Below are 14,544 nucleotides of genomic sequence, written 5' to 3'. Positions count from 1 at the left end.
TTATGGACGTCATTTTCTGTTCATACTGGAACAGGGATGGAGTAGTTCTGGGGGTCTGGAGTCTGGGAACAGAGGGACAGGCTGCTGTGGCCCAGGGTCTCCAGGAATCCCTTCACACTGCTTGTTCTGTGGTAGCTTCAGTTCCCAAAAGGCCCAACTGAGGCTGGAGATGGGCTTCCAAGGTGGCTCCCTGCACAGCTTGCAAGCTGGTGCCGGTGCTGGCTGCTGACAGTCATACTCAGCTTCTCCCCAACTGGGTTGCTGGAGTGTCCCCCACAATAAGGTGTCTGACTTCCCCACAGTGATTCACCTGAGAGATAGCAAGACAATGTCCTTAGGACCTTGTCTGAGAAATGACACCATCATTTCTGCGACTGGTTTTGCTGGCAGCCATATGCAAGAGAGGCCACTGCATAACTGTGACTTCAGGAGGCAGGGCCCACTGAAGACTATCTTGAATGTGATAGATATAACATTGCCCCTGCTGCCTAACAAAGAAGCATTCAGCATAGAAATAGCCTTTTCATGGTATCAGCTCGGCTCTAGGGCTGGGCAACATGAAACATACAGGCTTTCTGGAGTAAATCCCACCCCCTTTTCTTCCTTACGGTGCCAGGGATCAAACGAAGGGCTTCACCATGATAGGCAACCTCTACCCATGATCTATACACCCTTAACCTCTCTGGTTTTTGTGTGTTTGTTTGTTTCTGATTTTGCTTCATTGTTTGGTTCTTTGAGACAAGATCAAATGTAGCCCAGACGGGCCTTGAACTTGCTATGTAGCCAAGGATGACCTTGAACTCCTGATTTTCTTGCTTCTGTCTCTCTACTACTGAGATTAGGGACGTGTATCACCACATCCAACCTCTTTGATTTTGTAATAGAACTTGCACATGGGGATTTTTACCACCAATAGTGTAAACACTGGGGAAGATTAGTGCAAACACAAATAATTGTGATTATTTTTATCACAAATTATTACAAATAATTGTGATAGTTTTGAGGGGCATCTTAGGAAAAATTAAAAATAATTTTTGAGAAAATAGATATGGTTATTGTTACTTAAACATTATAGAATGTGTATATGTATCATAACACTACGGTTCTTCCTTAATATGTACAATTGTACATCTTTATGTATCAGTTAAAAATTTCAGCCAGGGCTGGAGAGATAGCTCCATTGATAAAGTGATGATGTACCAACATAAGATCTAAGTTTGATCCTCAGAGCTCAAATGGAAAAGCTGAGTGTGATAGTGGTGATTATAATCCCAGCCCTGGGAAAGTGGAGGTAAGATTCATGGGGTGTTTCTGGCCAGACATCTACCCACTCTGCAAAACTTGAGGCCAATGAGAACCCTTGCCTCAAAATAACAAGGTGGGTGGCTCCTGAGAACACCACAACATGCACGCACGCACGCGCGCGCGCGCGCACACACACACACACACACACACACACACACACACACACACACACAAATCTTAGAAAAATACTCATTTTTGTTTTATACCTTTTCTTTCTTTTTTTTTTTTTTTTGGCTTTTCGAGACAGGGTTTCTCTGTGTAGCTTTGGGGCCTATCCTGGTACTCGCTCTGGAGACCAGGCTGGCCTCAAACTCACAGAATCCGACTGCCTCTGCCTCCCGAGTGCTGGGATTAAAGGCGTGTACCACCAACACCCCGCCTTGTTTTATACCTGTTTGTGAGTGCAGTGCCCAAGGAGGCCAGAAGAGGGCATCAGGTGCCCCTGGAGTTGGAGTTACAGGTGGCTGTGAGCACCTGATTGGGTGTTCATGACTAAACTTAGATCCTATGAAAGAGCGCTACATACTCTCAAGTCCTGGGCCATCTCTCTAGCCTTTCCTGTTTTCTCTTCAGTGCTGGGCCTCCACATGCTGGGCAAGTGATCTACTGTGGTCTTAAGACTGCAGCCAGCCCTTTGGCTGGTGTGATAGTATGAATGTAATTGACACCCATAAGCCTATAGGGAGTGGCACTATTGGGAGGTATGGCCTTGTTGAAGTAAGTGTGTCAGTGTGGGGGCAGGTTTTCGGGTCTCTTTTGCTTAAGGTTCACAGTCCACTTACTATTGCCTTCTGATCAATATGTAGTCAGCACCAAGCTTCCTGCCATCATGACAATGGATTGAATCTCTGAAGCTGTAAGTGAGATACCTCAATTAAATGTTTTCCTTTATAAGAGTTGCTGTGGTCATGGTGTCTCTTCATAGCAATAAAAACCCTAACTAAGGCAGCCAGGTATGAGGGTGTATACCTTTAGTCCTAGAACTCAGGAGGCAGAGGCACTTGGATCTCTATGAGTTTAAGGCCAGCCTGGTCTATCTACAGAGTGAGTTCTAGGGCTGCATAGAGAGATCCTGTCTCAAAAACAAACAAACAAACAAACAAACAGATTACAGCGCTCACTTTCTTGAAATCTATAGTTTATTTTTGTCATCTATAGTCACTCTACTGTGCCAATGTCGACATTTAACAGACCCAGAGTTCTGAGAAGTTGGGAAATAGCCACGCCTCAGTCAAAGCCTTGACTCTGAGCCCTACCTAACAGTCCTTACTTCACTTTTTTGAACTGTAGGTTTCCCAGCTCTGGGGTCACTTAGATGTTTTCCTTTTCCTCATTGCCGGAGGTCTGCTGGGGACAGCTTGAGTTCACCAGTTCCCTGTAGACTCCCTTTCCCTATATTGTTTACTGCACACATATTCTCTTTCCTAATCAAACAGCAGTAAATCAAGGAAAGTTAGTAGGTCCCATAACCTCAAGAACCCAGTTTCCTGGCCATGTGACAGACAGTCGTCATTCCTGCTCTCTCTGTCTGCCTCCTGGTGTCTCATAGGACCTCTCCAAGTCTGTATTTGTTTCTAGTTGGAGTCTGGAGGTAGGCTGGGCTCTTTAAACTGCCACTAAGCCCTTTCCCCAAGCCATAGCTCCAGTCTTTGCAACCGGCTTGTGGTTGCGGAGCTCCTCTTTCGTGCCCACAGCGCCACCAAGTGTCTGATCTGGTGGAGGAACAGTCAATTGTCCGAGTGAATGAACCCTTTCCATCCGGTAGGTGCTTTCTTCTCACATGGAGGCCAATGTTCTGCTAGAACATTCCAGTGTTGTCCACCCTGACTTCTTCTGCCATGACTTTGGTTTTCTTCCTTTCCTGTTTCTGAGGGAATGGAGTCTGTAGACCGGAGTGTGTTTGGGCAGCTGGGAAAGCCTCTCATAAAGTCAGTCTAAGACCCTCTAGTTCTTGTGGGCCTGCGGCACATTCCAAGGCAGGTGCCTGGTTTCCGTCTTCTCCCCGAACCTCCGCCTGCTCATCACCTGAGTTCTGCTGCTACCGGCTCCTCCATCACCAGTTGAACCTGTCCTTTCCTCAGACCTCCACAACCAGCACCTGCCCATCCTCCACTCCATCGGCAACTACCTCACAACTCTACTTTATGCCCTGCACCTCCACCTCAGCCTTCTGCATCAGAACCTCCACGACTCGTGCACTCCACAGCCCTGTCCACACCCCAGCTCTGAGCCTGTCCATCTCCAAACTCCAGGCATCTGGACCCCTGGGTCCTTTGGCCTCCAGACTGGACCAGGGGCAGGTGACCTTGAACTAGACCCCACTGAGTTTGTCCTGAACATCTTGCCACCTGTGAAAAGAGACAGGGTGCTATCAATGCTGGAAGCAGAGGCTCCTTGCTCAAGCTCTGCTCTGAAGCCCCTGAAACTGTAGATTAGGGGTCAACGCCTCATCAGCCTTGCAATTCCGGGGCCAAGAATCTCCCGGTCTTAAATTACTCTATACCTAGGCAGGTGGGGTCTCCCTGTCCCCGCAAACACTAGCATGTGTCCCCACCTCCACACTATGGGGGGCATATTCCGTTGGCCTGGAAACATCTTCATCGGCTACTCATCCTGAAACCCACATGCTCTTTCTTCTGTGGGTGTGGGGATGTGGCCTGTTCGTTACTGCCACTGTTCCTAACAGTAAAGATGATGCGGATCTGCTTCCGTATAAAACAGCTCACAGAAAAAGTAAAGTTTGCTTGATCGCACTACCCTGGAGACCACTCGATTCTCAATGAATATATCCTTCTAGATTAAAGGTTTATTTCCTGCGAACACACATACACACACACACACACCACATGAAAAATGGAAAAAAAAGGAAGAAAGGAGTCAGTTGCTCTAGATGTCAAGGGTCACATACGTTGATAATCTTTGAAGATAGAGTCATTTTCTACCTCAAATCCCTGAATTTTTCTGAAGCACAAACTCATGTATCCTTCAAGTCTAGCCCACATGACTCCTCCTTGTGGGACTCTGAGGTTTGCACAGGTTGAAGTAACTGTCTACGCTTTTTTTGCTAAGAAAACATGTTATTTATTATTTAACAATTTCATGTATGTATTCAATGCATCTTTTTTGTTTGTTTTTTGAGACAGGGTTTCTCTGTGGCTTTGGAGGTTGTCCTGGAACTAGCTCTTGTAGACCAGGCTCGAACTCACAGAGATCCGCCTGCCTCTGCCTCCCAAGTGCTGGGACTAAAGGTGTGTGCCACCATCGCCTGGCTGTATGCAATGTATCTTGATCATACCCATACCCACTTCACATTCCCCGGAGACATTTCCAACATATCCCCTCCGCCCTGTCTCTCCAGTAAGTGCTGCCTGGTGGAGTGCCGAATGACCTTGCTGGCTTGATCTTGTGCAGGTAACCACACTTGCAGTGAATCCAAGTATAACCGTGTCACATCCACAACACAGCAGTCCTCAAAGTTCATCCCAGTCCTTTGGCTCTCACACTCTTTCCACCTCCTCCCCTACAATGGTCCCGAGTCTTGGGGAGTTGATACAGATGACCCATTGAGGGCTGAGAACTCAACAGTCACTTGTTGCCAGCCCTTTGATCTGTGTGAGTCTCTGCATTTCTGCCCACTGCAGAAAATGGCCTCTTTGGCCAAGGGTGAGGGCAGCACCAACCTGAGGGTATAAAGGTGAGTATTGTGGGCAGTTTGACAACACTTACTGCACTCCTTGTGGTCTTGGATCTGCTTATTAATTTGTGCATCTGAATTCCTCCCTGATTGGAACTCTGAATTCAGGGATCCTGTCTAATTGAGTTCAGGATTCCTGTTAAAGAGATGTTCTGACAATTGCCTTAATATCAGGAAACAGTGTCAGACTAGTTTAATGAGTTGAGACTATTGGGGCTCAATTCCTGCAACAACAAGGCCAAGAGGGAGCATTTATAGGCATGGATGGGGTGAGGAAACCAGTGGATTGAATGCTATTAAAGAGTCTTCAGGGCACAGGGATTCTGGCTGAAGGCAGATTTAGGAAGAATGAGGAATGGGCAACTTGATCACATCTGGAGTCGGGAGTGGATATCAACACACAGGGATCGGTACTAAACTGACCTGGTGGGATTCTTTTGCCAAGACAAGGCAGGCAAGGAGGGCCGGGGAGTCTGGCTGTAGCTGGGTCACCACCCACAATGGCTGTGCATATACACTGACATGAGGGGTATGCACGGGGCTGCAGAACACCAGCATACTAGCCTCACTGTCTTCCAGGGAGCAGAGCTCAGAGTGTCCTTGATGGGCTTTGTCCGTTCCAAAGGAGTTTGCCTCACTCACCTAGTGACCTTCCTGTCAGAGCTCTCTAGAGCAACAAAGCTTTATGCACACACATCTTCTCCTCCCCTGGCTTCTCTCCTAGGACTGGAAACTACCAAGTCCGTTATTCCTTCTCCAAGTATTTGTTGAGCACCAGCTGAATGCCGGATTCTGTTATGAGCGTAAATAAGCTAAGAGTGTGTCAGTGAAAAACCCTCATCTGCATGGGGGCGTGCAACAGGCCAGCAGTTAACTCTAAGCTCACAGGGCAGGTCTAGGAAGTTAGGGAACTTTGAAAGCAGGTAGCATGGAGTGAGCTGGGGGGGGGAGGAGAGGGCTCTATAATTCTAAATGGCATGATGATGTAAAGCATGGTTGAGAAGGTGACATGATGAATGGGAGGCAATGAACATTGCAGAAACAACTCCAGGCAGAGGGAAAAACCAAATGCAAAGGCTAGATTGCAACAGCATAGCTGGAATGTTCAGGAAACCTAAGCCCTGGGGACAGGCCAGACTTGTGTGTGTACAAAACATATAGCAACAGCCCCTTAGTAAAGGCCTTATTGGATGAGGGAAGGAGCAGCCTCCTGGAGGGATCACAGCAGCACACGGACACATCTTCCTCTGGGATCTTGTGAATGGCCGTGTTTCCAAGCCAGCTCTGCTCTGAGCCAGATGAGCAGGAACTTCAGCAGCCCAGGACTTCCCCAAACTTCACTGTTCTTAAAAATAGGATCCTCAAGGCTCCCCGCTTATCACCTCTACCTTCCTGTTTTCATCATCCCGTCTCCTTCTGCACCCTCTGTCACCCCACGGACTTCCCAGGAGGCTGCCTGCCTGTCCATTAGCCCTGGCCTGGGAGTTCCTCACAGGCACCAGCACGGATGTGGCAGCAGACACGGAGCCGGCAGTCAGCTAACTGGCTGTGGGGATGGGCCTGGAGAACAGCGGAGAGCTGGAGCCTGAGGAAGAAGGATTCAAGGGTCAACTGAGGGAAAAGTGGGATTTATGGTGATAAGAAGAAGGAACTCTCTGGAAGTGAGCCCTGAAGAAAGCACTAAGAAATGTCACTTGGGGTTTCACCTGACACAGAACAGAAGGGGTTCAGTGCTGCTGCTCTGAGCACACCCGGGTGCGGGTGCTGCTGTGGCCCCATGTTAGTCTGTAATGGTGGAGACGGCACGGCAGCAGGAGCTAAGGTAGGTGGTGGTACTGCACAATCAGGAAGCAGAGAGCGATGAGTGTGAATGCTCGCCTCGTTGCTTTTGCCCTTTTATGCAGCTGGGTATCCTGACCCATTGAATGGTGCTGCCCCAGTCAGGGGTCTCCCCACCTCAGTTAACCCAACCTAGAAACCCCTTACAGACACGTCCAGAGGTTTGATCCTCGGTGACCCAAGTCCTCTCAAGTTGGGAATCAATACCTGTCATTCCTTTGTGGTAATTATGGGGACAGCTGTGTTCTTTCCCATGTCTCCTTGGATAGGCAACTCTTCTCTCATATCCACCCTTCTCTCTGCAGCCAGACCATTACCTGTGTAATGGAACTGAGTTTGGAACCTGAGTTTGGAACTCAGCCTAGGTGTCTCCTTCCCCAGGAAGCCTGCAGGGAGGTAGGTAGGGCACCTGATCCAGTTTCTACAGACTGCCCACTTCTTCGGTTTGAGTTTTGTTGGTCTGGGCACTCCTGGATCCTGGGCTGGCTTTCTTCCCTTGGTGGCATAGGTCAAGAGCCAGCACAGGATGACATGCATAGCAGGTGGCTGATGACAGATGGAAGAGAAAGGTGTGAAATAGAAGCTCTGGAAATTTAGTATATCCTAGTAGGCATCCAGTAGTAGAGGGGACACTTTCCTACATGGGAAAGCACAATCACTGAAGTGGCATGGGGACAGTTTCTAGATTTGAGTAGCATTTCCTAGACAGACTCTTGGAGCCAAGAACAGTCTCATGCCCTCTGCTTTGGTTGGCAGGGAGGGGCCAAAGACAGGCAGGGGAGACAATCTAACTTTGAAAATGCTTTAAGAAGCACTTCCAAATTTGCCACCTACTAGGACTACCAGTCTACCGGTAGGGGAGGCAGAAAAAGAAGAAATGTCCAGCAGAGATGAAGAAACAGGGTCAGGCACATGACTTGGTCCAGTTAAGTTGGTCATAGCAAACTCTGAATCGGGTGGGCCAGGCCTATTTGTCCTTAGCCAAGGCTCCATCGCACCCTCTCTAGGCATCTTACCTCTCTACATAGCCTCCTCTAGTGTGAGACATGAGCTGTGTGTCAACCAGTTCCCTTGAACATTGTGTGTGGTTTCTGTGTGACTGGAAGTAAGTTAGGCCTCCTCCCTCTGTGCCAGGTGCTGTTAATCAAAGGAGAGGTTTGGATCAGGTACTGCCTGGGACTTCTTGTAGCTCAGAGGCTAAAGCCTCCTACTGTGGAAGCACCTTTATAAAAGGGTCTTCTCAGGATGGTCCTGCTGGAGGGTGACTGGGAAAGGTGATGGAGTTGTCACCTGTCCCCATCCTTTGTTTTGGGATCTGTCTGTGAACGCCAGTCCTAACTAGCTCTGTAGCCTCATACCTGCATCGTTGTTGTGGAATGCTGTACTCCAAGCTCATCAGTCAACTATTACAACCTTAGTCAGGGTAGCTGTGGCCACTCACAAAAGACCCTCCAGATTGGGCTTGCTGATCTTCCCTTATAAAAGGAGGCGGTGAGAAGGGTTATAAGATCTTCACCTGAGATTCCAGCAACTCCATGTGGCTCAGCAGTTAAGAGCACTGGCTGCTGTTCCAGTGGGCTTGAGTTCAATTCCAAACACCCACATGGTGGCCCACCACTTTCAGTTTAAGGGAACTTGATGCCCTCTTCTGGCTTCCACAGGTGCCAGCCATGCACCTGCCACACAGACATGCAGGCAGGCAAAAGACCCACACACATAAAATGAAATGAAAATGAAAACTATTTCAAAATAATAGCTTGTATTTGTTGAATGCTTGTATGCAGCAATTAATGTCTCTAGAAACACAAACTTGTTTGATCGCTACAACACAGATTAGGAACTGGGGCCAGAAGAGGCCAGAGTGGGGAGGAAGCATCTGTGGGATTCAGGCCAGCTAGTGACTCCAGAGTCTACAGACAGTCTAGAGTCCAGACTGTCTTTGTAGCAGGAAGGATCTACATGTGGAGAAGTTACAAAGCTTGCCCCAGTCATGCAGCTTATTGATGTTGAGATGGGAGAAACCAGGCGTGCAGGTCTAGCACCTAGGGGTGGGGACACAGATTCTCTTCCAAAGCAAATGCAAATCCTTCTCAGTTCATTGTGCCATATGCCATTCAAATAACCAGAATGCATGGTATCAGAAGTGGATGCCTGGCAGTTCATGCTTGGGGAGAGGGGCTAACTAATGACTTGACCCGCCTTGGGCCATTGCTGACTAGAACTGGAGAGGTCAGATCAGCTCATTCTGGGCTTCTGTTAATGGAGTCACACAATGAGAAGACTCGGTGGGGGCATCCTCTCCATTTTGTTTATTTGTTTTTCTTAATTTTTTTTTTGTGGCAACATGTGCTTGTAGTCTCAGCACTGGGAAGGTGGATAATAAATTATACCATCCCCAACTAAATAGCAAGTTCAAGGCCAGCCTGGGCTACTCCTATCTTTAAAAAAACAAAAATCAAAAAACAAAACAAAACAAAAAAACAAAGACAACTACAAAGTTTCACCACGAGGGTGCAGCTCCATGGTATGGTACAAGGCCCTGGGTTCAATGCCAGCAAACATCAGACACACACATTTTAGAGTGTAACCAGCAAAGTGAATTTGTTGTACATTGTGTTTTCTTGGATGCTTGAATATTTATGCTCAGCACTACATTTGATGATGATATTTAAGACACTTAGGATGGGCCTTTGGGAGCTGGTGCAAGGCAGCGTGTCTCAGAAGTGCTTCTCTCCCTTCTCAGGTCTTCAGAGGAGCCCTAGAGCCAGTTGACAGCTTGTCACTTTGTGGGAGACCCCAAGCAGAGGACCCAGCTTGTCACTCCTGGATTCCCAACCCACAGAAATGGTGTCAGTAAATACATGTCATCTGCAGCATTTTGTTACATGAACTTGACAGCATGCCATTTTTGGACATTATCCCCACAGTTGCTGGAGAGTGTGGAGTTCAAGGGGATCCTGAGGTAGGGATTAAGACTGGGGATGCCCAAGGGACATCCAGGAGGCTGGAGAAACTAGGATTTTGCCAAGTAATCTGTAAATATATCAATACTGTAATAGCATAAGGCTGTGACGGTGCATTGGGGGGGGGGCATCATTCATTATTCTAGTTTAAAGACCAGAGTACAAAGGTTCAAGGAAGTGATTTGCTGAAGGCAAACCAATGGCAGTCAAGACTCTTGTGCATAAAGGCCCCCTCCAAAGCATTGGCTTTGAAATGCAGTGTCCTCTAGGCAGAGAGGAGGTGTCCCATGGAACAATTACAGGTCTACGTTGATGTCCACACCTAAGGGCCTCTCCAGGGATGGCTGTGCTACCAGTTTCTGAGTGTCTACAGGGGTCCCAACTGTCTGGTATTCCCACCCCATGAATTCCCACGGTAGCTTGCTTCTGGTTAATTTAGTGACTGCCACAAGAGGGAATGTCACTTCTGTGATTAGACCACATGAGTCTGACTTTGGTCTTGCGGTCAGACTGTCCCTTGATGGTTTTGACAAGATAAGATTTGAGGACCACATGCCAAGCACAGGAGAACCACTGGCCCATAGCCAACTGGGAGCTGGGCCATCATTTCACCATCCCAGAAGGAACCTCGCCCCCACACACAACGGTGGCGGTGACTCAGAAGTGCTTCCCTCTCTAGACAAGCCTTCAGAGGAGGCCCTCGTGGGAGACTCTGAGCACAAATTTTAGACTAAGAACCGTCTCTCAAATATTTGATTATGGTCATTAACATGGACCAAATCAGGTCCCAACCGCAGTCTCAACCGGTCCATAGAGATACAAGTAGAATCTAGAAGCCATTGCCTGGAAGAGGTTTGTCATTCTTAGACAATTGGATTTTTGTTTTGAGAACCTCACGGGGAGTGGGGGACAGAAATAAGTCTGAGCCCAAATCAGTCAAAAAGCCAAACAGAAATCTTTCCCCACACTCTGAAAGTGTCCTGAAGGGCTGCACCACTACAGTCAGGTTAAACCAGATGCGTGCCAGTTTCCCAGGGGTGGGAGTCTCATCCTGTGGGTGGTCAAAGGAGCAGTAAGCTTTGAACTTGGTTTAAGGAGGTTCTGGAGAGGCATAAGCAAACAGAATTCTCCTTGAAGGAAAGTAGTTTTCATCTTGTGTCTGAAATAATTTAAGTAAGTAGTTTTTCAAGTAGAATGGGCCCAGCACAGGAAAGGCAACTTTGTACCCAAAGAGATGCAATGGCCACAAAGAGAACAGCTTTATAATTATTTTGGGTGCTGATATGTTTACACAGGGGATGTCCCCAACATAGTCCAAAAAACTGCCTCCTACTCCTGGGCTCTGTTTACCTCACCAATCCAGGCAAGATCGTCTCACCATCATCCTTAGTGTGTGGGAGTTGGAGTCCAAAGGCATTTTTTTTTTCTTGCACGAGAAAAAATATGCTTTAGCCTGGGTTCTGCAGAACTGTGGACATACTGTCTTCATGTTGCTATGCCCTGAACCGACTCTGTCTATATGCTCACATCCCTCCCAGGAGGACTGCACCAAGGCAGAGGGAGGAGGGAGAAGTGCTTTTCTGAATGGAGATTCGTCAATGTACTTCTGTCTGCTGCAGTTATCAGTGTTGCTATTTCAGTGAGGAGTGGTGGAGCCTTCACCAGGCTCATGCCAGACGCCGGGGGTGGGGTAGGGGGTGTCTGGGCAGTGATAGGTTAGGGACCCTCTTTGTCGTCAGAAAGCATGAGCTCATGCCAAGGTTTCCGTAGGTCGCTGAGATAGGGCCCGGCTCTCTGGAGACAGGAATGACCTCGGGCGGGCCCCTCGTCATTGAACTAAGAGGGCTCGGTGTCAGCTTGAACTTACTGGTGATAAGGGCCAGATAATGGTAGCCAAACTCCCACGGCCTCTCCAGGCCTTCTCAGGCCTGGAGGCCAGAGAGAGGGCAGGTCAGGGAGGGGCCAGGAGAGGAGGTGGTGCAGGGTGGCCACGTCTCTAAGCCTCTGGGGTAGCTGTTGGGAACCCGAGATTTCCAGAAACCCCAGGATCTGCTTATGAGGCCACACCCCTACCTCGAGCCCGGACACCAGGACCGGGGGAGGGGAGGGATATGTAATGGTAGACAATGGCCACCAGAAGTCCTGGAGGGTCATCAGGGTGGTTGTTCCATTTCCTCAGTTTTACTGTGATGCTGGCTATTTTCATGGGTAGGGTTAGGAGTGAATGCCTGTGTCCTGGCAGCCATGAACTTGGGGGCCAGGCCTAATCTTCAGGAGAAGCCAAACTTGATCACAGTCCACACAGCTCTGGAAGGTTTCCAGTGTCTACGTTCTCCAACTCCGAGTCTTCTGCCCAATGCTTCACCTACGACACCTTCCTTTGACAACAGCTAAATCAGTGTGCACCCAAAGGGGATGATGCTCAGAGCCTCGGGCTTGTGAGTCTATCCTTTCCCTGCACAACAAGAGGGCAGAGGATGGATTCCGAAATGGAGACTTCCTGAAATATCTCCCGCTTGTCTCTTCAGAACAGTCGGTAGGGAGCCACTATCATGTAACCGGAGCCTGAGTTACCAGGCAGTGATGCTTTGTCCCTGAGCCAGCCTGTCCTTGGATAAGGGCCTCAAGTTCATACCTTGACTGGAGCAGTTTGAACCACAGCACAGCAGTCCCCATACCTGTGCTCAGTGCCCTTATCCACTGAGCCTTTGGTCTAGGGAAAGAATCAGAAGAAATAAATGATTCCAGCCTATCGTATCCAAAACGGAAAACGGAAGCCCTTATGTTCCGCAGGTAGTTGTCTTTAATCTGCGAAACACAGCTAACTGCTAGCGAGAAATAAATAATAATAATAAAAAAAAATTAAAAAATCCCTCACGGATAGAAACTCCAGCGCCATCTACTGGAGGCTTCAGGAACTGCATAGGTGCCTGTAACATTCCCATGAAATCTAACTTAGTGTGAGCATGTGTGGCTCTGCCTGCTATTTGTATGTGCAGAAATAGCTCACAATGTGACTGTAAATGATGAACACAGCCTCAGATGGCAGGCTCATCTGTCTGGGTTGGAATTGAGGTTTAACAAAGGTTTCTGCTGTACTGTAATGTTTTGCTTTTTTTCTCTGCAGGTGTCTAAAACCAATGTGGCAAAATATTAACATCCATTAAAACTTACAGGTGCTCATATTGGGACCTGGTTTTTATGTACTTGTCTTTGTGTTTAAAATAGCCTGCCATGTTAGCAGTAATAATTAGATTATATAACTGTCTTTATTATGCTATATGAGTTTCCGACTCATCACATCTTGTAGACCTGTGTTCATATAAGGGTAATAAATATCAACAACGTAGAGGGCTGGCGAGGTGACCCAGCAGTTAAAAAGCAGTTTCTGTGGTAGAATAGTATTTTAAGGTGTGTGACTTTTACTCATTCTGCATTTGTTAAGCTTAGTGAAGCTGTGATTCTTTGCCTGTCTCAAACACCTGATGGTTTAATAAACAACTGAACAGCCAATAGCGAGACAGGAGCAAGGATAAGTGTGGCTGGTAGGCAGACAGAATACACAGAAGGAGAACTGAGGAGTGGAGAGCAGCAAGAGAACAAAGAGAGGAGGATGTCAGGGGCCAGCCATCCAGCTACACAGCAGTCCCCAGAGTAAGAGTAAGATTTACAGAAGTAAGAGAACAGGAAAAGTCCAGAGGCGAAAGGTAGATGGGATAATTTACAATAAGAAAAGCTGGCTAGAAACAAGGCAAGCTAAGGCTGGGCATTCATGAGTAATAATAATACTCTGTGTGTGATTTATTTGGATGCTAGGTGGTGGGCCCCCAAAAAAGCAAAAAGAGCAAAAATATCGCAAAATAGCTTTCTGTTCTTGCGGAAGATCTTGGTTCAGTTCCCAGCCCTTACATAATAGACAGCTCACAACTGTCTGTAACTCCAGTTCCAGGGGAATCCGATATCTCCTGACTACTCTAGGCATGGGACACACACATGATACACATAAAATAAAAATGAAGTAAATCTTAAAAACCAGCACCAATCACAAAATGTAAAATGTGTTGTCTGGGTTCCTGCAGCAGCTGGGTTAACAGCAGAAGTACTTCATGCTTACTGGCAGCTGTCATTCCCAGGCTTCCTGGAGTGGATCTGAGTAACTGAGCAGCCATCAACTCACATGTGGCCTAGAGAAGAATGGTGCTCTTCAGCAGAGGTGACAATATGAAGACTTGTATGGCAGCTTCATTTATCTGCTGTTGCAAACCACAGTCCTTTCCCTGGGAAGACTCAGCAGGATCCATCAGAACATCAACATCATGGCATCTGGACTCTGTAAGGAAGAACTCATGTGGAGACAGAAGGAGGTCGATAAGATGATCACATGACAAGGTTGTGGTCACACACCTCACTCTCCCATTGTGTGGCCTCAGTTCAGAGACACCATGCAAAGCCAGCAACAGTGATTGACAATTCTGCTGCTACAGGTTCATAATATCTTAAGAATATTTCCAGGCACATCCTGCACCTTTATTTACATTGTATGTGTATTTTATTTAGGTTGTTTCTATGGCAGTGCATGCCTTTAATCCTAGCACTTGGGAGGTAGAGTCATGCAGATCTATGTGAGCTGGAGCCCAGCCTGGTCTACAGAGTAAGTTCCAGGACAGTCAAGGATACACAGAGAAACCCTGTCTCAAAAGGGTAGTGCTATGCTTTACGGCTCTGGGTGTGCTTTACGGACAA

Source organism: Cricetulus griseus (genome assembly GCF_003668045.3).
Source record: "Cricetulus griseus strain 17A/GY chromosome 1 unlocalized genomic scaffold, alternate assembly CriGri-PICRH-1.0 chr1_1, whole genome shotgun sequence".
NCBI lineage: Eukaryota > Metazoa > Chordata > Mammalia > Rodentia > Cricetidae > Cricetulus > Cricetulus griseus.
The sequence above is the reverse complement of the archived record's forward strand: the minus strand, read 5'-3'. Positions refer to the sequence as shown.